Consider the following 23,218-nt stretch of genomic DNA (forward strand, 5'->3'; position numbering starts at 1 on the left):
TTGGCTTAAGGATGGTGTCGACGATGCGGATCTGCGGCCGTGGACGGGGCGTCAGAAGCTACTCCGGTAGGTTGGATGAGGGTGCGAGGAAGCGGATCTGAGGCCGTGGACTTGTGAGGTGGCAAAGCGGCCCTGGTAGGGTTGAGAATGCTATAGGCGAAGCTACTCCGGTGGGGTTGACGATGGTGTCAGCGAAGCGGCTCCGGTAGGGTTGAGGAAGGTGTCGGCGAAGAGGATCAGAGGCCGTCGACAGGGGCGTCGGTGGGTCAGCTCCGGGGGTGTGTGGACGAAGCATCTCTGGTGGAGAGTACGAATGAGCCGCTGCAGATGCGCTGCGGTTGACGAGAGTACCGGTGAAGCAGATTCGGCGCCGTGGACAAGGCCGGCACTGAATGGGCTATGGTACAGTGGTGGATGAATAGTCTACTTGTTTCTAGGGGAGGTGGGAGGGGTAGATGCGGCCGCAGAAGCAAATCCGGCGAGGTGGACGCCGCTGGCAGTGAATGGGCTCTGGTACGCCGATGGATGAGTAGTCTAGGGTTTTGAGAGGGGAGGGGAGAAAGGCCGATGAAGTACGGACGGCGTGATGTAAGATGCTCTGGTGCTGCGGAGTTAGTCGTTTTTGCGGGAGGGGAGAGGAAATGGGGTGCCGTGTAGTGGGGGGAACCGGAAGTTACCAAAGCAGCCCCGACCTATTATGTAGATGAGGGTGGCATTGTGACTGTTGGTCTCCATGCACCAAGGACAAAAGGGGAATTTCGCATGCTAAAGACTAAGGTGGTGGAAATTTTAGAAGGAGGCGGGAGATTTTGCCACCCGCGGGATCGTTTGTATCCAGTTTGAACTAATTTTGGACCGTGCTAGCGGGAAGGTCGTGCGAGAGTGTGTACACGGGGCACGCGTCTGCAGTTAATAACTGGTGTGAAGTCCACCCCAGAAAAAAAGACAATAACTCGGGATGATGCGCCGATAACTTGGACGTTCACACGGGCGCGGCCAATCGTACTAGTGTAGTGGCGCATTCACAAAAAAGGGATCAAACGCTCAGCCTATGTATTTCTCGTGTAAATAGATAATTTAGTGCAATTGGTTATTTACTTTAAACATAATGCGTTGACGTGTTAGTGTAGAGGCGCACAAAAAGAAATGGATATTGTAGTCCGCTACTTAAAAGTGTTACCTCATATGATTACATAGCCTCCATTCATAAATTGCGTACCCGTTGAATTCATATATGAATATTACATATATTACTTCGTAATAGAACCTTAAATCGTCCAAGACTAATGATTTTGAATGCAAGAGTAACAATGGTGCATGTACAGGATAGCTACATTGGTTGTTTGAAGAAACATCACTGTAACTTTGGCATGCACAACTGAAAAGGTTTATTTAAATAGAAAAAATGTGATACGTGAGTGTCCAATCTTTATAGCGTTGAATCGATATTGTACCTTTGGCCACGATACGAAGTAGATATTGATTTATGTTCAAGCGATGCACGTCCACGATCGCTACATAGTGATACGTGAATGAATTGTGCAATCTCTCTCACACGCATACATATCTCATTTCCCTGTGGGCATCGGAATCACACACGCGCACTTCGTGTATTTCTCTCCCTCCGTCAAGGTTAGAATTCGTCTTTCTACCCCGTCCTACAAGTCTCTCACACAGAAACACACACGCTCTCTCTGTCGAACACGCCCACCCCTTTAATTCCGCCCACCCACAGCCACTAATGTCTCAAAGTATAATAATGTCTCTCACACATATGCCTAAGTTTAACTCGAGTTCCAGAACCATATGAATACATACAATGGGATTCCAGCAGAGCACCTTTTGTTTTGAGATTCCGCTCTCTCTCTCTCTCTCACACACACACACGCTTGCATTTGCATGCACACTGTTTTGTTTATCTTCATGATGCTGTAAGTATGCCTCGCACAAATGTTATCTACCTATCCCTTAATATAGCTAGATATGTGTCACACAAACTCCTTCTCCCTACTAGCAAGATGCCCATGCGTTGCACGGAACATCAAGATGCATTTGTATGAGTAGTTTATCTTGTGGGAGAAAAGGATGAACGAGGGAATGCCTTATTTGCAAATGTAAAGAGGGGTGTGGGAATCTTTTTGCAAAATTGCCACAGTTTCCTTCCTATCCGTCGGATATAAATCGGATGGCCTATATTGCAGGATGGCAGGAACACCATCATCACCAACTTTGTTTTTTATAAGAGTAGAGATATGTAAGTGTCACTGCCCCCCTCCCCCCGACACACACACACCCACACCCACACAACCACACACACACACTTCCCAACACCGAAGGAGTAGGCTGACACCTCGATGTTGATACTAATCTATCGACTGGCTTCTCTCTCAAACACACACACACACACACACACTACTCGACACCGAAGGAGTAGGGTGGCACCTCGATCTTGATAGTAATCTATCTACTCCTCTTTCAAACACACACACACTCGCTAGTTGTGCCACTGTGCCTACCGCACACACTCTCGATACGTCTTTCTCTCGCTCCCCCTCCCCCCACCACAACAATGATGGCAGAAGGGTGACAACTCGATCTGATCGTAATCTGTCAATTGGTTTCTCTCTCGAACATTGTGTCTCTGTGCCTCGCTCAGTAGCCCCCTCGATATGTAGACTTCTCGCGTGCGCACAACTGTAGTGACGATGACGTTGAACCCAGTGTGCCTCGTTTTTACCGGCCTCATGTGATAGTTTTCACCCTGTTTTCTGTTAATTAACAAGGCAACCTTTTCTTTGTTACTACTAGTGAATCTGAAATCATTCGGGGCAAACATAAAATATATCACTTCAACCCAATTATCGCAGTAACTATTTTAAAAGAAACTAGCTAGATGCCCGTGCGTTGCACGGAACATCAAGATGCATTTGTATGAGTAGTTTATCTTGTGAGAGAAAAGGATGAACGAGGGAAGGACGTATTTGCGAACGTGGAGATGGGTGTGGGTATATTTTTGCAAAATTGCCATAGTTTCCTTCCTATCCGTTAGATATAAATCCGACAGCCTATATTGCAGGATGGCAAGCACACCATCATCACCAAATCTGTTTTCTACTCCATCCGTTCCTAAATATTTGTCTTTTTAGAGATTTCAACAAGTGACTACATATGGAGCAAAATGAGTGAATCTACACTCTAAAATATGTCTACATACACATCCGTATGTGGTAGTCCTTTTGAAATCTGAAAAAAGACAAATACTCCCTCCGTTCCTAAATATAAGACCTTTTAGAGATTCTACTATAAACTACATACGGATGTATATCGACATACTTTAGAGTGTAGATTCACTCATTTTGCTCCGTATATAGTCTATAGTGGAATCCCTAAAAGGTCTTATATTTGGGAACGGAGGGAGTATTTAGGAACTGATGGAGTATAAGAGTAGACATGAAGATATATCTCCAGCATGGTCTACAACAAAAATGTGCTGGACTGGTTAGCGCCGGATGCTCGCAACGCGATGACATGAGTTCGAATTATGTCTTTAACTTTAGATTTTTATATTATATATTACTTATTTAATATATACTTCTTTCGCTACTGTACTGACAGTGGAACCCACGGAGTACTTAGAATACAAGATTACAGATGGACTTGTTTCTTTTTAATTTTCTGTATGAAGCTGTAGCCACCCTGCAAGTCACGTGTACACTGTACATGCAATTAACTTTTTATAGAGGGACAATCATACACGCAATTAACTCAAATGGATTGGATGTCACTCTATTATTTCCAACATAAGAGCATCTCTAACGGCAGCCGGCAAATTTCCTCCCGCTTCCTTCCGCGGAGGACGACATCAAACGCCAGCTGCATACATTTTCACAACTCTAACCAACCAGATGAAATTCGTGCAAACATGGACTGATTTCATATAAGCATGAAGGATTTCGTATAAAAAAGCCGGATCTTCATATAAACATGATGGATTTCATTACATTTACATGAACTAAGCGGTGCCAATCCGGCTCTCTTGGTATAATTAATACTCCCTCCGTCCAGAAATACTTGTCCTAGAAATGGATGTATCTAGACTTATTTTAGTTATAGATACATACAATTTATCCATTCTTAGAACAAATATTTCCCGCCAGCTGGAGAGGGAGTACATAATCTGAATGGCCGCCCGCGGATCCCTTTGTCTTCCTCATGTCCGGCAGACACTTGCGGGGTCGACGAAGGTCCTCGGAAGAGACGAAGCACCAAGAAACCACCTGAATGCACAGTCGTCGCCTCGGCGGTGGCCTTCATGGGACCCAAGTGGCGGCGGCCTCCCGTGTTCTACTTCTCCTCGATGATGGCGGCGGACACGGAGAAGCTGGCCACCGACTCGTCGCTCTCCATGCACCCGGCTTCTGTCTCTGCCTGCATGGCGCTGCCGCAGGCACGGGAGGCACGCCAACAGACACGGGAGGCGCGGCACCGCAGACACTGGTGGCGCGGTACGACGCGGCAGCAACGACACCCGTACCGGTGTGCTTGCCGCCGTGCCGGCGTGGAGCAACTCGCCACTCCTCATCGAGCTGAACGGGAGCGGCGAGTTGCTGAACCACGCGCCTGCTTGGGGCGACAACTGCCTCCGTCGGGCCAAGCGAGGTTGGTGAAGCACCGAGCGGCCTCGCCCGTATCCGGAGGGCTCGGCGGGCCACCCAGCCGGGTAATATGCCGGAGAACGGCTCCTCAGAAGCCATCGGAAGAGTGGAGAAAATGGTGAAGAAGGAGATGGGGGAGCGGCGGAGGGGTGTGATTCCCGCCCGCTGTCTGTCTGGCCTTGTGTAAATAGAGGGCAGACGGTAGGAGCTTGGCCGGCGTCTGGCCTCGTTTGAACTGAGGGCGGACGGGAGGAGCTCGGCCGGTGTTGCTTTTAATTCCGGCCCGCTCATGAACGGGCGTGTGGCCGGAGTAGGTTTCTCGGTTTGCATGCGGGTTTAATGGAGGCGAGGAGGCGTGTTCAGCTGGGCGTGCAGCGGGCGGCGCAGTACTATTCGATTTGACAGCGGGCGGTGCAGTTCCCGATATGGCTTTAATGCAGACGAGGGAGGGAGTAGCGGTTCCCGAAATGTTGAATGTCCAATGCATCCTCCTTCAATTAATGCATGAGGGAAGTAATGGGAGGAGGACCGGGAAAAGAGGCTGCACGATGTGAATGCAACGCAGTTTGCCCTCATATAAAGGTGCCCCTCCATTCCAATGCATCTACCACATCGTACGCACCTAAGCATTTGCCTAAGCACCTACACTAAGAGGAAAAGAGCTCACTCCAGACCCATGGCGGCGATGCGCGCGAGCGGCCAGCGGCTGTGCCAGATGGTCCACGACATCGGCCTGCGGCATGGCGCCGAGGATTGTCTCCAGACGGTGTTGGAGACTGGCTTGTCGATGGCCGCCGTCGACGCCAACTACGACTCTCAGTTGGACAAGATGATCGTGTCAGTTGTGGGGTTCCGGCAAACCCTTAAGATTCGAACACTGGGGTGCGCGCGAAGTCTTTCCCTCCTATCGATCTACGCCCTAGCTCGCTAAGATCTCGCGGACGAACTCGACGAACTCGCAACACAGAAAGACACGAGATTTATACTGGTTCGGGCCACCGTTGTGGTGTAATACCCTACTCCAGTGTGGTGGTGGTGGATTGCCTCTTGGGCTGATGATGAACAGTACAAGGAAGAACAGCCTCCTGAGGTTGAGTTGTTCTTGTGCGTACGAGCTTGTGCGCGTCTTTGGATCCGATGCCTACTACTGTGGTGGCTAGGCCTATTTATAGAGGCCCTGGTCCTCCTCCCAAATATCGAGCGGGAAGGGAGCCAACAACGGTGGGCAAATTTGAAGGGGGACAGCTAGTACAAGCTATCCTGACAAAAGTGGTCTTCGCCTGCGAAAAGCTCTGGTGGTGACGCCATCTTGGACTCCACGATGACCTCCGTCTTGCCGTCCTCCCGGTCTTGGTCTTGTTGCACCAATATAGCAACCTTTGCCTGATGCCTCGGTACTCTTCGCCTGCGCTGGCCTCCTTAGCACCAAAGAGGAAATAAGGACGCTGCGCGCGCTGGCGCCCGCCTGGCGCCGTTCGTCATGGCTCACATCACGAGAGCCTCATGAGGTTTTGCCCCGCCTTGATATCTCCGCTCCTCGTGAGCCTGCCTGGCTAGGCTATTCCAGAGGAGATCTTGCGTCGTCCGCCTCGTGAGGCTTGGACCCTCGCGAGGGTATTGGATGCCTTGTTGATGAAGATGGGCCATACAGCCTGCTGGCTTAGCCACACTATGGGCCGCAGGCAGGCAAGTCTGGGGAGCCCCGTTCCTAGAACGTCGACAGTAGCCCCCGGGCCCAAGGTGCGCTCGGGCTTGGCTTCGCGGCGAAGCCAAGGGTCAAGTTCGGAGCACCACGGGCCCCAAAAGCCTGCGGCCTCGGTCAACGTGTGGCGGTTGATTGGACGTGGGCGTCTCCGCTTCCCCACGCTGCCTCGGCAACGGCACAACTTGACAATTCCCTGCGACATGCAAGGAAAACCATGATTACCTGCGATCATGGGAGACGCCGGTTGGCCTTCTCTTGCTATAAATGGGGAGGGGGCGGAGCCCCCGTTGCCCATCTCTTCCTTCCTTGCTTGCTCCTTCCTCCTCGCTCCATCGCTTGCAGCGACACCCATGGCACCATGAAGGAAGTTCTCCGCCGTCGAGAAGGGGAAGGCCCCTCGCGAGGGACCCGGCTCCCCGGCGCCCAAGCGCGGCCGTGGCCGCCCGCGCAAGCATGCCGAGACCCCCGCCGTTTCCCACCGTCGAGAAGGCGCTACGGCACGCGGAGTGGGTCATCCCAGCCATGGCGGTCCAGTTGATGAGGCGAGGTGGGCTATGGTGGCGCGGCCTCCTCGTCCGCGCTTCCACACGACGGAGGTGTCGCCGGAGTTTGTCGTCTGGTCGGAGAACCCGGCCGGCAACTGGCTCCAACTTCCGCGCTTCTTTGCCGGTGAACTGCCGGCCTCTGGTACAGGCGGACTCTGGCTGCAGGCGGATGGCTGCTGTAGCAAGGCCTCTTGGGTTGCGGTTGAGACTTCCGCCGCGGGCAACATAGCCCTGGCCCGCGGCTGACAGACATTCGCCCGCGCGCGCGGCCTGGGCAGGCGGTGCACCCTTCACTTCAGGTATGATGGTGGATCGACCCTCTATGTGAGGGTGTTTGGGGAATATGGTCGCCGCGTCGGGTGCTGCCCCGAGGCGAACGACGGTGAGGAGGTGCTCGGCCTTGGGGACGGCCGCGACGAGGACGAGGGCGAGCCCGCCCTCGGTGGCGACCGTGTCTCGTCCAGCTACGGCGGCTCTTCCTCCGGTGATAGCTCCAGCAGTGGCGGCTACGACCAGCCGCCGCGCCCGTTTCGAAGGCGGCAGTGGGTCGTCTCGTCGCCGCACCTCCGTGAAGCGTGAGGAAGGATCCGGCTAGGCTCGGGGTAGCGCTAGGGGCCTATCTTCGCGGATCGCTGCCACGCTGCTTTTGTTTTACTCTTTTCCTGCATCAAGAATGAAACCAGTATGGGCCCAGGGGGGCGTGTATCGAACTATGGTTCCTCAGTTATAACAGTATGCGTGTTGTTCCCGTGCCGTGTTGTTATTTTGCGCAAAGATAACTTAACCTGGTATACTCAGGACGCCCTCTTCCTCGCGAGGCGTATATTTCCTCGCATCCATCTTGCCTTGGTGGCCTGCATTCGCTCAGGAATTGCGAAAAAACTCGTTAGGAAATGCGTCGAAAGATTTGCCGTTCATCTTGGCCCTGACCCGGCACCTTGTATCGCGGTACCCGAGGGGCACGGACTAGGAGAGGTGCGCCAACTTTGGGCTCGAACAAGGGTGGCTCGCGAGAAGGCAGAAAGGAGAAAAATGCTCGCGAGGGCGCCTACCTAGCCCCCTTGTGAGGCATGCGATCGAGAGAACACGAGCAAGTTCGAGCCGGAAGAAATGCAGTGAGAGGCGAGGGAACCAAATCAGCAAGGAACGCCAAAGGTAAACTTTGATTAAGGAAAAGCGAGCCAACTACGAAAAGCAAATGAAAAGCCGCGTCCGGCACCTAATCTAGTCTTCAAGTCTTCTCACCAGCGCGGAGCTAAGTGATGTCCACTAGGCGTGGGAGGGAGCCCCAGGGCCTGAGGCCGGCGCTCCTGAGACTCCGGGGCGTGTACAGCCCCAACTCATTATTCCGTGAGAGTGTCACGGGCGGCGATTCTTCACAGGCACCGGGCCTTCTTCACAGGCTCTGGGCCTTTCTTCTCAGGCTCTGGGCCTCGCTTCTCAGGCTCTGGGCCTTGCTTGTCAGGATCTGGGCCTTGCTTCTCAGGCTCTGGGCCTTGCTTCATGGACAGAACTTCCGGAGGTGCTGGATGTTCCAGGCGTTCTGGATGGGTATCCCGTCCTGCGTCTCCAGGCGCGCCGCACCCAGCCTGGAGACATGGACGACCCTGAACGGGCCCTCCCACATGGGCGAAAGCTTGTGCATCCCTTCTCTGGAAGGGACCCGCCTCAAGACAAGGCCGCCCACCTCGAGCCTCCTGGAGCGGATGTTGCGGCAGTGGTATCGCTGCAGCGCTTGTTGGTACCTTGCTGCCCTCAATGCAGCTTTGCGACGGCGCTCCTCCCCCAGCATGAGGTCCATCCCCCGCATGGCGTCCTGCCGCGTCTCATCGAACACCAGGACCCGCGCGGAGCGATGCTTGACCTCGTGAGGGAGGAGTGCTTCAGCTCCGTAAACGAGGAAGAATGGAGTCTCCCCGTTGGCTTGGTGGCGGTGGTTCGGATGGACCACATCACGGACTGGAGCTCGTCGTGCCAGCCCCTGCTGCAGGCCTCCAGCTTCTTCTTGAAGGTCCTGGTCTTGAGGCCCCTCAGGACCTCCGCGTTAGCGCGTTTGGCCTGACCGTTACTCCTGGGGTGGGCCACCGAAGCGTAGCAGATCTGTCTTCCAAGGTTAGCACAATAGGTTTTGAAGAGGATGCTAGTAAACTGCGAACTGTTATCTGTGATGATGCGGTTGGGGACCCTGAAGCGGCTCACGAGGCCCTTGATGAACTTGACAGCAGAGCAGGCTCGAATGGTACGGACGGCTTCCACTTCCGCCCACTTGGTAAATTTGTCGATGGCGACGTAGAGATAGCGGTAGCCCCCTGGCACTCGAGGGAACGGGCCTAAGATGTCCAGCCCCCAGACCGCAAACGGCCACGTGAGCGGGATGGTTTGGAGGCCCTGTGCAGGCTGATGGATCTGCTTGGCGTGGAATTGGCAAACTTCACAGGACTTCACCAGCTCGGCCGCGTCGTTGAGTGCTGTAGGCCAATAGAACCCACTGCGGAACACCTTGCCGACAAGGGTCCGTGATGACGAGTGGTGTCCGCAGTCACCGCCGTGTATGTCAATCAGCAACTCCCTTCCTTGATCGCTGGAGATGCAGCGCAGCGTGACATCGTTCGGTCGTTTCCTGTATAACTCGCCGTCTTGGATACAGTATGTCGTGGCTTGCCGGGCCACGCGCTCCGCGTCCTCTTCCTTCTCCGGCAGCGTCCCGTGCACCAGGTACTCTTTGAATTCCTTGGTCCAGCACTCCTCCTGGGGCTCGAGCGCCAAGAGCAGCTGAGCTCCTGAGGTCGGGCCACAGGCTGGAGCTCTCGTGGCCGGGGGCTGTGGGAGCTCCTCTCGAGGCTGAGTCATGCTTGAAAGAGGTGGCATAGCTGATGGCTTGAAGAGCCGCTCTTCGAAGACGCCGGGCTCTTGCGGTTGCCGCTTGGATGCTCTCGTGGCGATGTTGTCGGCTTTCTTGTTGGTGCCCCCGGGCACGTGTTGCAGCTCCAGGCCCGAGAACTGCTTTTCCATCTTGCGCACCTCCGCGAGGTAGGCCTCCATGTGCTCGTCCTTAGGCTCGTACACCTTGTTGGAGAAGTTGACGAGGAGCTGCGAGTCGCCTTTGATGGTGAGGCGCTTCACCCCTAGAGCCGCCGCAGCCTTCAGGCCGGCTACGAGGCCTTCATATTCTGCGATGTTGTTGGAGACCTTCTCGCCGTGCTGAAAATAGAGTTGCACGGCGTAGTAGAGCTTGTCCTGAGTGGGCGAGATGAGCACTGCTCCAGCCCCCGCACCCTGGTGCGCGAAGGCGCCATCGAAATACATGACCCAGTCGTCTGGTGCCTCGCTTCCTGGGGAGGTGGACCGGTCTTCTCCTTCCTCAAGAGCCGGGGCATCTGTCCATTCTGCCACAAAATCAGCGAGCACGGCTCCCTTGATGACCCTGGTAGTGCTGAACTCCAACTGGAATCCTTGCAACTCGATGTTCCACTCAGCGACCCTTCCAGCTGAGTTAGGGCTCCTGAGTACCCTCTCCAATGGGTAGGCTGAGACGACCTTGATGGGGTGGCCCTGGAAGTAGTGCCGCAGCTTGCGCGAGGCCACCAAGAGTGCGAGTAGGAGCTTTTGCGGCATGGGGTAGCGCACCCTCGCGTCCCGCAGCACGGTGCCGACGAAGTACACCGGGTGCTCGACGTGGGCTGGCACACTGTCGAGGCTCAGGTCCTGTGGAGATTGGGGCATGTCCTGAGGTGGTGGGTTTCCTGAGACCTGACCGTCCTCACGAGCTTCTGCGATGTTGCCCTGCTGAGCTTGGTCTTCTGCCGCTGATGGCTTTGCTGCGCCTTCCTGACCCTGCGCTGCATCAGCTCTGGCTTGACGCGGCACACCCTTGTCTTGTCGCTCCTCCCGAACCGCCACCAGCACCGCGCTGGCGGAGTACGGGGTGGCGGCAAGGTAGAGTACCAGAGGCTCGAGAGGCCGCGGTGCCACCATCACTGGGGGGCTGGTGAGGTATTTCTTGAGGTCTTGGAAGGCCTGGTCGGCCTCCGGGGTCCACTCGAACGGGCCCTTCTTCTTCATGAGCTTAAAGAAGGGTAAGGCGCGCTCGCCTAGCTTGGAGATGAAACGCCCTAACGCGGTCACCCGCCCTGCTAGCTCCTTGAGGGTCTGTGGTGGGCTCATGTCTTCGATGGCTTTGATCTTCTTCGGGTTTGCCTCGATCCCTCTATGGGATACGAGGAACCCCAGTAGCTTGCCGGAGGGGACGCCAAACACGCACTTCTCCGGGTTAAGCCTCAAGTTCACTTGGCGCAAGCTCTCGAAGGTCTCCTCCAGGTCTTGGATCAATGTCCTCGCCTCGCGAGACTTGACCACTATGTCGTCGTCGTAGGCCTCTGTGTTTCTGCCGAGCTGCCGCCCCAAGGCGATGTGCATCAACCGCTAAAAGGTTGCGCCCGCGTTGCGCAGCCCGAAGGGCATGCAGGTGTAGCAATACACTCCGCATGGTGTCAGGAAGGCTGTCTTCTCCACATCCTCCACCGCCATCTTGATTTGGTGGTATCCTGAGAATGCATCCAGGAAACATAGCAAGTCGCACTCGGCGGTGGAGTCGACGATTTGATCGATGCATGGAAGCGGGAACGGATCTTGGGGGCAAGCTTTGTTAAGGTTGGTGAAGTCGACGCACATCCGTTCCTTCCCGCCTTTCTTAGGTACCACGACGGGGTTCGCCAGCCATTCGGGGTATCGAACTTCTCGGATGGTACCTGCCGCCTCCAGCTTGCCTGTCTCTTGGACGATGAAGGCCTGCTTCTCGGTGGACTGCCGTCTTGCTCGCTGCTTCACGGGACGTACGTTGGGGCACACCCTTAGATGATGCTGGATCACCTCTCTCGGGACCCCTACCAGCTGATTGGGCTCCCACGCGAATATCTCCTTGTTCGCGCGCAAAAACATCACCAAAGCTTCTTCTTGTCCCGGGTCAAGGCTAGTTCCTATGGTGAAGGTGGCTCCTGAAGACCCGTCCTCGTTGACCGGCACCTGTTTGGTCTCCGCCTTGTCTTGGGTGAACAACTGCTTCTTCTTGGCGGGCGCGGTCTGCTTGGCCTCGGGCGTACCGGCGCCGACTGGCCGTGCTGCTGCCGCGGTCTTGGAGGCGAGCCTGAGCACCGTCACGGCCTCCTTAGTGTCTCCCTTGATGGTGAGGATGCCCTTGCTCCCTGGCATCTTCATGAGGTTGTAGGCCGGGTGAGGCGCCGCCATGAACTGAGCGAGAGCCGGTTACCCGAGGATGGCATTGTACGGGAGACCGATGCGGGCGATGTCAAAGTCCACCAGCTCGGTGCGGTAGTTGTCTCGCATGCCAAAGGTGACAGGGAGGCGGATATGCCCCAGAGAGTGGGCGGCTCCACCACCCACTCCCGAGAAGGGCTTGCTGAGGCCGAGCCACTCGAGCGGCACTTGCAGAAGGCTGAAGGCTTCTACGGAGAGCAAGTTGAGGCCAGCGCCGCCATCGATGAGGGTCTTGGTAATGGCCACACTGCAGATGGTGGGCGTGCAGAGCATTGGGAGCATCCCGGAGCCGGTGGTGGAGCCGGGGTGGTCTTCTGAGCTGAAGGTGAGGTCGGCCTCTGGCGCAGCCCAACCCGGCGGAGCCCCCGGGTGCTTGGAGGCGGCCCCAAACTGACGGAGGAACGGTTTGACGTGACGATCTGAAGGCGGTGCTTGAGAACCGCCCAGCAGGGCCGCGACCGCATAGTGTGCCGGCCACTGTGGATCCCGGGAGGTTGAGCAGTCAGGCGTGCGGCTCGCCGGCGAGGGCCATGGGGAACCAGTTGGCCATGATCTTGTTGTCGCCTCCGGCTTCGAGGAAGGCCTCATCGTACGCCAGCAGGAACGGCGCCGGGTCTGCCGCGCCGTCGTAACGCGGCGGCATCTCCGGCTTGAACTTGGTTGGCCACTACACTCGCCGCAGGGCGGGGGCAAGGGCTCGGTACCCGAACTCCCCGCTGTCGACGTGGGTCGCGGACGTGGATGGCGGGGCACCCGCCATGGAAGCGAAGTGCCGCGACACGGGGCGCAGGTTGGTGGAGAGGAGCTCCGGCGCACCCCTACCTGGCGTGCCAAATGTCGGATGTGGGGTTCCGGCAAACCCTTAAGGTTCAAACACTGGGGTGCGCGCGAAGTCTTTCCCTCCTATCGATCTATGCCCTAGCTCGCTAAGATCTCGCGGACGAACTCGACGAACTCGCAACACAGAAAGACACGAGATTTATACTGGTTCGGGCCACCGTTGTGGTGTAATACCCTACTCCAGTGTGGTGGTGGTGGATTGCCTCTTGGGCTGATGTTGAACAGTACAAGGGAAGAACAGCCTCCTGAGGTTGAGGTGTTCTTGTGTGTATGAGCTTGTGCGCGTCTCTGGATCCGATGCCTACTACTGTGGTGGCTAGGCCTATTTATAGAGGCCCTGGTCCTCCTCCCAAATATCGAGCGGGAAGGGAGCCAACAACGGCGGGCAAATTTGAAGGGGGACAGCTTGTACAAGCTCTCCTGACAAAAGTGGTCTTCGCCTGCGAAAAGCTCTAGTGGTGACGCCGTCTTGGGCTCCACGATGACCTCCATCTTGCCGTCCTCCCGGTCTTGGTCTTGTTGCACCAATATAGCAACCTTTGCCTGATGCCTCGGTACTCTTTGCCTGCGCTTGCCTCCTTAGCACCAAAGAGGAAATAAGGACGCTGCGCGCGCTGGCGCCCGCCTGGTGCCGTTCGTCATGGCTCACGTCACGAGAGCCTCGTGAGGTTTTGCCCCGCCTTGATATCTCCGCTCCTCGTGAGCCTGCCTGGCTAGGCTACTCCAGAGGAGGTCTTGCGTCGTCCCCCTCACGAGGGTCTTGGATGCCTTGTTGATGAAGATGGGTCGTACGCCTGCTAGCTTAGCCATGCTGTGGGCCGCAGGCAGGCAAGTCTGGGGACCCCCGTTCCCAGAACACCGACAGATCGTTACCACCACCAACAAGTTCACCGTCCTCAAGAAGCTTGCGGACGACATCGCCGTACTCCTCAGCATGCGCGCCCGGGCTCCTCATTGTCTGCCACCCTAATCGGCCTCCATGGCCGGAACCTCTTTCAAGCACTGGTGGCCCTGCGACTGCCCACCGACGCCACGAAGAATGTCCACCTGGAGGTCGCGCTCACTGCGAGGCGCCTCGCCTTGCAAGAATTCGTCGACCTACACATCTACGTGTACGAGCAAATCATGTACATAGGTATCTACAAGGCTAGTGAGGACGCTGCGACGTTGGCCTTCCTCAATCGGCTGGAAGCCTTGGATGCCTTTGCTGAGAAGCACCTCGACCTCGCCACAAAAGCCGCTACTCCTTAGCCGCTGGTCGGTGGCCCGGCGCACTAAGTTGAGGAGGAGGAGGTCGTACGTTGATGGATGCATCTTTCTTCTTGCCTTCTGTAACCACCACTGCGATCGCATCATCATTGTGGCCTTAATTCTTATTATGTTGTTGCATTCTCGTTCCAGTCAATACCGACATGTGCGATTCCTTTGCTTAATTATATGCATCACTGTAACTAGTACTCCATCCGTCAATTTATAAGTTGTGCTTACCTTTTCCATCAACTTCGTGCAACGCGCGGGCATCTTGCTAGAAACACTAGAACATGTCGGACCGTGTGTGACCAAACCGACGATGCGCCAACCTAGCTACTACGTACCCTGCTTATCTGGTGGAAATAGCCCCGCCCTAGCGTTTCCAATCATTATTTCTATCTATCGATCGTGCCATGGAGCAAAACCAAAATGTTACAATTTATACATGTTTCACTACTCCTACTCCTATAAAAGACTCAGTTAGTGACGGTGGTGTGTCTGCCATCCGTCGTTTCTCACCATTAGATCTGCATCTAACGGCTGTGAGGTAAGTTGTGGCATTTTTGCAACAATATCCCACTTCTCTGCTTGAATTTGCAGAAAACCCCTTATTATCTTGAAAGCAACCACATCCCTCCCTCACCTCATCAAAACAGCCTGAGAAATATATTTTGAGTGAAAAGCACTCCCTCCATTCCTAAATATTTGTCTTTCTAGAGATTTCAATAAGTGACTACATACGGAGCAAAAATGAGTGAATCTAGACTTCAAAATATGTCTATATAATCCGTATGTGATAGTCCATTTGAAATCTCTAAAAAGACAAATATTTAGGAACAAAGGGAGTAATATATTAGGAGTATATCAAAACAAGAGTGATTGCTTTCAAGTTTGTGAACAAGTACTACTATTCTACTACTTTGGATCCGTCGCAACACACGGGCACATTCCTAGTAAAAGGAAAGTCCTGCCATGTTCGCGTCGCACTCCCCCCACACACGCGCGGGAATCGGGAGTACTCCACGGCCTGTCTGGCACGGCACATAGCTTAGGGAAGGCGTGTTGCCTAGCATTTTCACTTTTATGTGGGATCGCCGTTGAGCAAACCGACTATTGGCAAACCGCACCCTGCCCGCCGCCGGGTTGGAAAACAGAAACGTGGGGAAGATCTAGCTGTAGCATGGAAGCCAAGAAATTTGGTGTTAGATGGGGCTCGTTGATAGAGTAGGAGCATTCCGTACTACTCTACTCCTACTACTACCAAGTTTGTACTATACAACTGGTACTACCACTATACAACTAGTAGGTACGTGCACGACACAGCATCGTAGGAACAAAAAACGGGAAGATCTTGTTTTGGGTGGTTTATCTTTTTTTCAGTCAACGTAGTATGAATAATATGATGTGGGGGGCACCCATGAAGCTTATGTGGCTTGGTTGCATGGCTACGGAAGGTTAGAGAAAAATAAATAGATAATGTGTTTAGAGTGCACTCCACTAAATAGATATACTTTGGATCCATTGCAATGGGCCGGCACATCTATCTCTATACCCCCTATATAGTGTGTGAATAACTTTGAAATTGGTCGCTGGATGAAGCTAATCCGACGGTACAAAGATGGCAAATCTGAGCACCACTGGCCGTTGGATATCATCTACATTCCACCAGATTCTGCCACATGTAGAATCTAGAAGACTCCATGGTTGAACTTCATTCATGACTAACTTTGCCACCACTAAGCTTAGGCAAAGTGTGTCTGCCACAAAAAATGCGGCTAACAAAATGGCCACCACAAGTGTGGCAAGATTTGGCAAGAAGTTGAGTCTATGACATGTGGACCATGTAGCTAGAAAAGTGTGGCAAGCCACAAGTGTAGCAATGAACCAAACACATGCCTAGTGTGTTTGGTAGGGTGTATGAAGGGTGCATGATCCCAAGAGTTCCCTTCTCGACCCACTTTTGGGTGTTTGTTAGAGTGTATGGAGGGTGCATGAGTCCACACTAGCTTAGCACAAATACACTAGAAGCATGCATGAAGAGAGCATACATGAAGAGGGGTGTTGAGTTGAGCATGCATGAAGAGGGAACAACTATGCTGAGACGAGAACACAACCAAACACACTTGTGGCACGCCTAAGCTTAGGCTGCAAACCAAACATCTATACCCCTATATAGTGTGTGAATAACTTTGAAAGTTGGTCGTTGGATGAAGCCTATCCGACGGTACAAAGATGGCAAATCCGAGCACTACTGGCCGTTGGATATCATCTACATTCCACCAGATTTTGCCACATGTAGAATCTAGAAGACTCCACATGTAGAAGCATAATGCACAAACCACCAGAATCTCATGCATGCAATGCACGTGTACCTTACTAGTAGTTGGGAGCAGTAGTAAGAAACAAATTCCGGGTTTGGCACGAGCTCGTACTGCGGGAGCACCACGAGGCCTGCCGCAGGAGTTACATTTCCCTCTCGGGGCCCACGGGACCGAACTTCAGTGGCTTAATGCCCGGCCTATGAGTCAATGACATGCGGACCTTAAATGCGGCTGGCCCACATGTCATTCTCATGGTGGTGGTGTGGTTCGCGACTCACTCGTTCGAGATGAACTGGCCGGTGGTAGCGTGGTCGTGGCGAGCGTGCCACAGCTGGGCCTCGGGGCGTTACGAGGCGTAGATGGCCACACTGGCGGGTACTACCTATAGTACAGAAGTACTCCAGCTGAGTATTGATGCCCGGGACGAAATGTGTCACAGCCGCTGGATGAAAATTCGATGGTGCAGGAGTACGGATCGGAGCACAGCAGTGGAGCAGGAAAACCGTGTCTAATCGGGTGTGGCTGTGGTAGAAAGTTGATGGTCGCCGCAGTTCAGCTGGCCCGCATGTCATGCACACAAAGGCAGAGGAGCGGTGGGGCCGAGAGGGATGAGGCGCACGTCGGGGGGATGAGGATCCCCTGACGTGAACAATCCTACCATTGTTTCACTGACATGTGGGACTCCCAAGTGTGGGTCCCACCTGTCAGCGAAGGAAAGGCAGGGTAAGGAAGTGATAGCCAGGTCAGAGGATCCAGGTCCATGTCGGGGGACGTCATGCTTACAAGTAGGGTTGGAGCGGCATCGTGGGAATCGCGTGTGGGTGTTGCAGTTGTAGAAACAAGAAACGTGATGGCCGTCGTGGTTCAACTTCCATGGACAAGCTGTCATGTCTGCTGACACATGTATATCAAAACTAGAGAGTTTATGTTTCAAGCACGTGAACAAGTATTATTCTACGACTTTGGATCCATTGCAACGCACGGGCCAGCACATTGGTAGTAGTAGTGTCTATCTCTATCTCTAGAGGCCTTCCCTCGTTCATCCTTTTCTCTCACAAGATAAACTACTCATACAAATGCATCTTGATGTTCCATGGAACGCACGACGATGTTTCCTTGGGGGTCTCTCCAGCGTGGCGTGGCCGTAGTTGCAAGTTGACGCCCCTTGAGATGCCGACGTTGAGGGGCACTCGGATTTCCTCCGATGAGCAGGTAAGATGAGTTTGATCACGTAGTAAATGAATTCTAAAGACTACGTCCGTGTCCATTTCCTAATTATCCCCCTGCCCACTGTTTCACAGGTTAGGCTCGGTGCGAGTGGAGATTGGCTTGCATATGTACGGGAGGGTACCAACATCAATTTGCACAACATTTACAACGGTGACACCGTTCCCGTAGAACCTTTGTCCAACATTGGGATCAGCCATGCAACGGGCCACCGCATGAATTGGTACGATGGAACCACGGTGAGATTGAATAAGATAGCACGAACCTTGCACATGGCGGTCAAAGGTGGACCATGCTGTCTGCGGCCGATTTGTTGCCGTACGAGTACGAAGACGCTGTGATCCTTTCTAACCGCATCTTCGCGGTGACAAACCAGGGGACTTGTTTCGTATGGGACACATCCTATGATATACTCCCTCTCTCCCAGTTTATTTGTTTTGAATTTTTTCGTTTTATAAGTTTCAAATTCAAATTTAGAGCTCCCCATCACATGTTGAGATTACAATGTCCATTAAATCGTTGCGAGCATGTATAGTAAAGAAAGAAATCTCGAGTTTGGCACGAGTTCGTGCAGTGGTAGCACCAGCCTGGCGCAGGAGTTACATTTCCCTCTCAGGGCCCTCGGGACTGAGCTTCAGCGCCTTACTACACCCGCCTTTGAGTCAATAACATGTGGACCCGATAGGTGGCTGGTCCACATGTAATGCTCCCGAAGGCAGAGGGGCAGTTGGGGCCGAGAGGGGTGAGCCACATGTCGGGGGACGTGTGGTGTCATGGGTTCATGCGGCGTCGTGGGAATCGCGTGTGGCTGTGGTAGAAACTTGATGCTCGCCGCATTTAAGGTGGCCCACATGTCATGCACACAAAGGCAGAGGGGCGGTGCGGCCGAGAGGGTGAGGCGCATGTCGGGGGACATGGTGCCGTGGGTTGGAGCGGCGTCGTGGGAATCGTGAGTGGCAGTGGATGAAACGTGATGGTCACCGTAGTTGAACTTCCATGGACAAGCTGTCATGTCTACGGACACATGCATTGCATACCGATCACTGTAAGGAGTAGTAGAGAAAGCTAGGCGGATAAATACTTCCTTATAGTCAGGCGGACCCACGCTAATACTTGTTCCAACGATATGCACACCATCAAAATAGTCCATCTATATCAATATACACCGAGAGGGAATAATTTTTTGTACAAGAGAGGAAATAGTTCATCCATCCATAATGCCCAGCTGCTGGTATAGCCTTATCTTCTTCTTCTTCTTCTTCTTCTTCTTCTTCTTCTTCTTCTTCTTCTTCTTCTTCTTCTTCTTCTTCTTCTTCTTCTTCTTCTTCTTCTTCTTCTTCTTCTCATTTTCTATAGGAGACGGCTTCGCAACAAGCTCTTTGGACCTTGCAGCTATCTCGAAACTCACACGGGCATCGAGGGCAGCATATTTTATCCGCTCGTACGTCAAGGGATAATTCTCCCATCCAGACGACCTTAATGCCACTGTCTCGTCACCCTTCTGAAGATTTGTACCGAGCACAAAATTTTCGACGTCGAATAGGTATGGTGTCTGTTTATCACTATCTTCTACAGGAATTTTGATTTTGGTTTGTAGGCCAGCGATGCTTTTCAAATCAAGGTTGTACGGCTCCAGCTTCTGTTTGTCCCCTTCGATGGCTGCCCCACAGAAGTATATGTCCTCCCGAGACAAGAAATCATGAAGCTCACCTGGTATGGAGGGCGCATGTATGATGTGGTACACCAAAACATCATCTTCGAGGCACAGTTGAAGGATGGCGGCGCGTTGGATCTTCCCAGTGGCATGCTCTGTGTACTCTGCGTCGAGACCGATGACCCTCGTCTCTACCTTTTCGAGGGAGTTGTTGATCCACTTCCGAACAACCCTTGGGTGGACGGTGACAGTGGCAACTATGCTGAACGAGCCTTTGATGAGGACATGTTGGACGCTAAAAACGTGCATCTCGATCTCTTTCGCCATTTGGAACCGCTGGAATGGAGGGCTATGGTTTGGAGAATTAGGATTAGATGGCTAGTCTAACTTAAGTAGTAGATTATTATTTAAAGAGGTTAAAACAATGTGAACACAGTGGTGTTTGGATGCAAATGAAGACGAAGGTGAGGTGAAGAAGCCGAGGAAAATTGGTTCCCGATGGAGAAGTAAATGGGAGAAGTGGCATGCAGGTAGTTGATTAGACGGCTAGGTAGACTAAACGAAAAGGCTATGCGGGTAGACTGAGGAGTCGTACCTGTTCGTGTACGTGCCCATCCTTCCTGATAGGTGGGACCTATGCAAACAGATAAAAAATGTGTCGTAGCTGGTTCAGATGGATATTGGCACGTGCGTGGGAGACACAACATTCTCTGGTTAAGGAATACACGGTTATCCTCATCAAAAAAGAAAAGGCCCATCTTCGCGCTTCCGCATGCACGAGAATTTGGTTCTGCTCGCAATATGGATGATACCCGGAGGATGAAGTGAACAGGCATGCTAGCACGGGAGACCTATTTCCGCTATACAGTACCGGAGTACTCATGTTCCTACTACTAGTAGTAGTAGTACAACTGTGGTACACTTGATGGTCAAAATATTATTCATCCGGTCCTCACAGTGAAGTGACAACACCCTGCGCCTGACACTAGTCCAGGCGGCGTGTTCGGGTTACCAAAGTTAGCCTCACCCTGTGCACTATGCAGTCTGTCACCCCCGATGTACAACACATTAGCATGCCTTGCCTCGTCTCCCTCTCCCCTCCCATACCACCACTCCATCTCCATCTCCATCTCCATCTCCATCTCCATCTCACTGTGCCCCCGTGTACCGTCGCCTCGCTCACCTCCCCCAGTACCACTATTCCCTCACTAGCCGCTCCAGCACCTACAGCCTTCTCCCCCGTAAATCAAGCCCCCAAAAACCCCCACCTTCCAAACTCCACCATGGCCGAACGCGAACCGCGCAACATCCATATGAGTCGCGATTGGAGCAGTCTCCCCAGTGACATCCTCGACCTCTGTTGTTCGTGTATGGATATGTTGAGCGCCCTGAGGCTGGCTGCATGCTCGAGGGACATGCACACGACCATCGTCGAAGCGAGGCCTAAGCTTTTCAAGACACCCTGCTTGCTGCTATCTGGTCTTGCGAGATTGGCTCACCATGATACGGAGGCGTACATGATGCCCCTCGACTTCAATCCGATCTCCATTAGCCGAAACTTCTTTGCAGGTATGTAGTGGGTCGCCGTACATCATTTCCCTCGACTTCGATCCGATCACCATCGCCCGAAACTTCTTGGCAGGTATGTACTGGGTCGGCATGAACTCCCACTGGATGGCTGCCTTCAGAGAAGGGGAAGACGGTAAAAAGTTGGTGCTCGTGAACTTCCAGACCTCCCATGAGATTATCCTTCCTCCGTTGGATTATATAGAGTTTTACCATTGCGGTCCAAGTCATCTAGATTACCACGTCAGTTGGACGGACCTTGTTTTGCAGAAGATTGTAATCTGCCAAGTGCCCACACGACATGCGAATTACGCAGACTTCAAGCTAATTGCCTCGTTCGACCCCGGACTCGCCTATCTTTACACCAGTGCCTTCTTTAGCTGGAGACAACTCAGCTCGCAGTGGATCATCGTCAAAGCTGATACACACTTCTGTGATGCTATTGAACACAATGGCATCATCTACACGATCAACAAAGGAGATGGCACCACGTATTGCTGGGACGGCGCATGTAAGTTGTTTCCGTCTCATGTTAATGATGACGCCATGACACTGTTTGAACTTTTTGTGATGATTGGCATATCCCTGTTTGAGAAGAATTTGAGTAGAACTATGGCAATGTATTAGAGTCGCCGTAAATCAGCTATATTTGGAATGAGTTAATTCATGCGATTGTGACCATGTCATTACAGCCATTTTGTACCCCTGAATAATCAAACGGTTAGGAATATATGGATATTCTCCTTATTTACAGTAATCTATATACTACTACTAAATATGAGTGTGTATCAATGGCCATGTTAGTTTCCTCATTTTCATGATGTAGAAACATGCACCACACTGTTGGTTTCATCTAACCATACATTAGGGAAGTAAATGTGCATATGGAGAACTCTATATTTGGAAGTAGTGAAATCCTGTAATGCTTACCATGTGTACATACCTATATTCGCCCTTCAGCAATCAATGGCTAGAATAATATCCTAACAAAAAATTTGCCCGCAGAACACGAGTATATAACAATGCATGGTCTGTTAGTTACCTTGAAGAATTTGTTTGTGAGGACAGAACATGATTACATAACATGCATGACATGGTAGTTTCCTGTAGAGAATCGATTGCGAGATAACATGAGTATAACCATGCATGGCACTTCTATATTTTCGAACCCAGTATACATTTCCCTGTATTTTCCTCCCAGTTCCAACAGGGACATATCAATGATGTTTCTTGCATTATCCTACTCATACTCTGAACAATGCTTATCTTACATTAACAATGCCAGTCCTTTTTGATATGATGCGGTGTCCCTACAGTTACTGCCCTTTGTAATCGCACCACCTTTGCCAAAAACAGGGAAGCACAACTAGTTCCCCACTTTATACAAGCACCATGAAATACGCGAGTATCCGGACAGTGGCTGTTACGTCTATGAGTAGGATACCAGCTTGTTGGGACCTTCAGGATTTGTTAGTTGGACATGGGTAAACAGCCTTGGTTCACACTCTTTGTTTCTTGGACTCAATTATCCGATTAACCAGGAGATCACCGTTGGCAAGGACCTTGATGGCAGAGAGGCTCTGTTTTCTATGGAAAACTGTGTCTACACGACGAGCCCTAGGAGTTCGGGAGCAAACTCCCCTGATTATCAACAATACATCCTGCAGCCAAAAGAAGGTGAGAATGACAAACGCATCCGGATTAACTTTGATCCTTGGATGTCTCAATTACGACAGGCAGTGATGTGGTTCAAGACTTCAGGTTGATAGGTAATTGGGCTGTTGCGTCGAAAGGGTGGAGTACTGGTGTCTCCGGATCATTGGTCGTTGAAGCGGGGCTGCAAATTATGATGGTGTTGGATCATCTCTTCGAATGACTTTGTTGTCTTTGCTGCTTGTTCAGGATGGGTAGTTCTTTCTTTTGTTATGCAAATTCCTTGTCATTTGGTCATCCTCGTCTATGTCACTCTTACTATGTAATAGTTGCCTCTGTTTAGAATGTCATTCTCGTCTGGATCACGAGAGTCTCAGCACTGCAGATGGGTGCGTTTTGGTGGTGTAGCAAGATTTCTTATGAACTATCATGTCTTGCTGTTTATGTCAGTAGTAGTCACTAGTCAGTGTTTGAATGTTGTATATATCTTTGTTTCGAACTGTTTATTGTCTCGAACTACTGGTGGG

Source organism: Aegilops tauschii, chromosome 5 (genome assembly GCF_002575655.3).
Source record: "Aegilops tauschii subsp. strangulata cultivar AL8/78 chromosome 5, Aet v6.0, whole genome shotgun sequence".
Taxonomy (NCBI): domain Eukaryota; kingdom Viridiplantae; phylum Streptophyta; class Magnoliopsida; order Poales; family Poaceae; genus Aegilops; species Aegilops tauschii.